The sequence below is a fragment of the Theropithecus gelada genome, unplaced genomic scaffold, assembly GCF_003255815.1.
Source record: "Theropithecus gelada isolate Dixy unplaced genomic scaffold, Tgel_1.0 HiC_scaffold_3766, whole genome shotgun sequence".
Lineage (NCBI taxonomy): Eukaryota > Metazoa > Chordata > Mammalia > Primates > Cercopithecidae > Theropithecus > Theropithecus gelada.
The window spans coordinates 1,954-4,234 of record NW_020260296.1 but is presented as its reverse complement, the minus strand read 5'-3'; the positions used below and the strand labels follow the sequence as shown (position 1 = coordinate 4,234).

Below are 2,281 nucleotides of genomic sequence, written 5' to 3'. Positions count from 1 at the left end.
ATGGAATCAGAGAGGAGAGTGTCCAATGGAAGAAAATATTTGCAAAATTTCTCCCCAAATTTGTCTCATATACATCAAACACACATAGTACATGAGGACCAGATTTCCAGAAGTTCATTCCCACCCTTTCCACCAGTCAGTTCTGCATTTGCAAATGTCCACATGTGTTTCTGGAAAGATCCACATAGTCCTCACCTGTCCTCTGCAGAAGGAGAGGAAACTTAAAGAATCCAGAATAGGGAACATGGTTCAGCTCCTAAGCCACCAGCTCTTGCCTGTCCCCTTCACTCTTTCTAGATCATTCCTTGCACTCTGCTCTGTCTTTGGAGGTCACTGGCTCAAGTAAGTCATCATGAAACACCTGCAGAAAACTGCCCCACCTTCTACCTCCACTGCCTGATGACTGAACTGACCTCCAGGCTTGCCTCTGGTCTCCCCTGTCTTATTTCTGCTGAAACATCCAGTCCCAGGCCAGGCTGCTCAGTATCTTCACAATTTCAGGACAATGGGAAGTGCCGTTATTACTCATCTCTAGAATGTCCTTGGAAATGGAAACTGCAGAGAAATCATATCTGGGGGGGCAAAGTAAGATGGAATTTGGAAGGGGCCCAGCAGTTGCACATTCCAGGTAAGGAACCCAAGGTGAACAAGCAAGACAGTTGATTAGAGAGGGACTGGGAGGGGTACCAGGGGCTGTGGGTCCCACTGACCTGTCTGTCCATGACCCAACATTGCTGCTCAATTCACACTTGAGAAAGTCTGTGCTTCCCTAAGACAGAGCAGGCAGCCTCAGAGTCTTTGAGCTCTTAGATCATCATGCATCTGTCTTATGACACACGCACCAGCTACTAACTTTCAAGGACTCGAGTGGGCTGAGAGGTGGGAGATGCCAAATCTGATTGAAGGATTCTGTAGAGGAATCAAAGGTGCCACACAGGACAATCTTCTGTCTGTTATCCACACAGCGGAGCTGCCCAAGTCCTACATCACCAGCAACAACTTCAACCCCATGGAGAATGAGAATGTTGTAGCATTAACTGTGAACCTAAGACTCAGGGCTACACCTATGTGTGATGGGTAAATGGTCAGAGCCTACCGGTCAGTTCCCAGGCTAAAGCAACCCGGTAAAAACAGGATCCTCATTCTAGCAAATGTCACAAGAAATGACACAAGACCCTATGAATGTAAAATACGGGACCGAGTTGGTAGCATCCCCAGTGACCCAGTCACCCTGGAGGTCCTTTGTATCTTTGGTTCCTCTGTGGACCAGGCCACCAGCTAAAATCCAAATGACCAGAGGCCGAGCATCTCAGTCTCTCTCACGTCCAAGTACAGACACTTTTATTTCTGGACACCCAAGCTGGCCATGACTCCCTGCCCTGAGAAAACCTGGGTAGGCACAGCCTTAACCAAGAATATAAGGTGAGGAGATACTCTCATCATCGGAGACTTGGGGTCTGCATCCTGTGATGGGAGAAACAGGTGAATACCTCAGGCCTCGACTCAGTGAACACAGGAGCGGTTTGGCTGGACCTTAAGGGTGTGTCTTGGCTCAGAGGGACACTGGTGCCTTTAAGAGACCAGGAGCATCTCCTTCCCTCAGACGACATCACCTGTGGCTTTATTCTCTTTACTCCAGATGGTCCAGACGTACCCAGAATTTTGGCTCCAGTCACCTATCACTACTATACAGGAGAAAACCTCCACTTGTCCTGCTTCGCGGACTCTAACCCACCAGCAGAGTATTCTTGGAAGATTAATGGGAAGTTTGTGCAATCAGGACAAGAGCTCTTTATCCCCCATATTACTACAAAGCATAGCGGGCTCTATGGTTGCTCTGCTCGTAACTCAGCCACTGGCATGGAACGTTCCACACTCAAGATGATCAAAGTCTCTGGTAAGTGGATCCTGCATCATTGGCAATAGGGTTTTAGGTAGAGTCTCTATGGCTTTCTGAGAAGAGTCAGGAAAACATTTTTTATTCCCAGCTTGTGTCCCATGGGCAGAAGCAAATCCTAAATTCTCCTCTTGAAGCCTCCCAATTTGTCTCTACAGACTCTCTTCTCCTTGTGTTTCTGTTTTCTCATGGCTGAATTTGAGTCCAGGCTGAGAAAGGTTGGGAGGGGGCTTTGTCAGTCCTGAGCCCGATGTGGTGGAAGAGGCTTCACAGAGGGACAAGAAGGAGAGCCCTCAAGGTCAAGATTTTTCTCGCTGTCACCAACACTTCCCTTTCTACCACGTCTTTGTTTTCTTTTACTACTCCATGAACTTCAAGGAACAT

The 2,281-nt window shown here is 47.9% G+C and overlaps 1 pseudogene; it reads left to right on the top strand.

Moving 5' to 3' along the window:
- Nucleotides 1-886: 886 nt before the first annotated feature.
- LOC112617735 lies at nt 887-1,897 on the top strand (annotated as a pseudogene).
- Nucleotides 1,898-2,281: the final 384 nt, after the last annotated feature.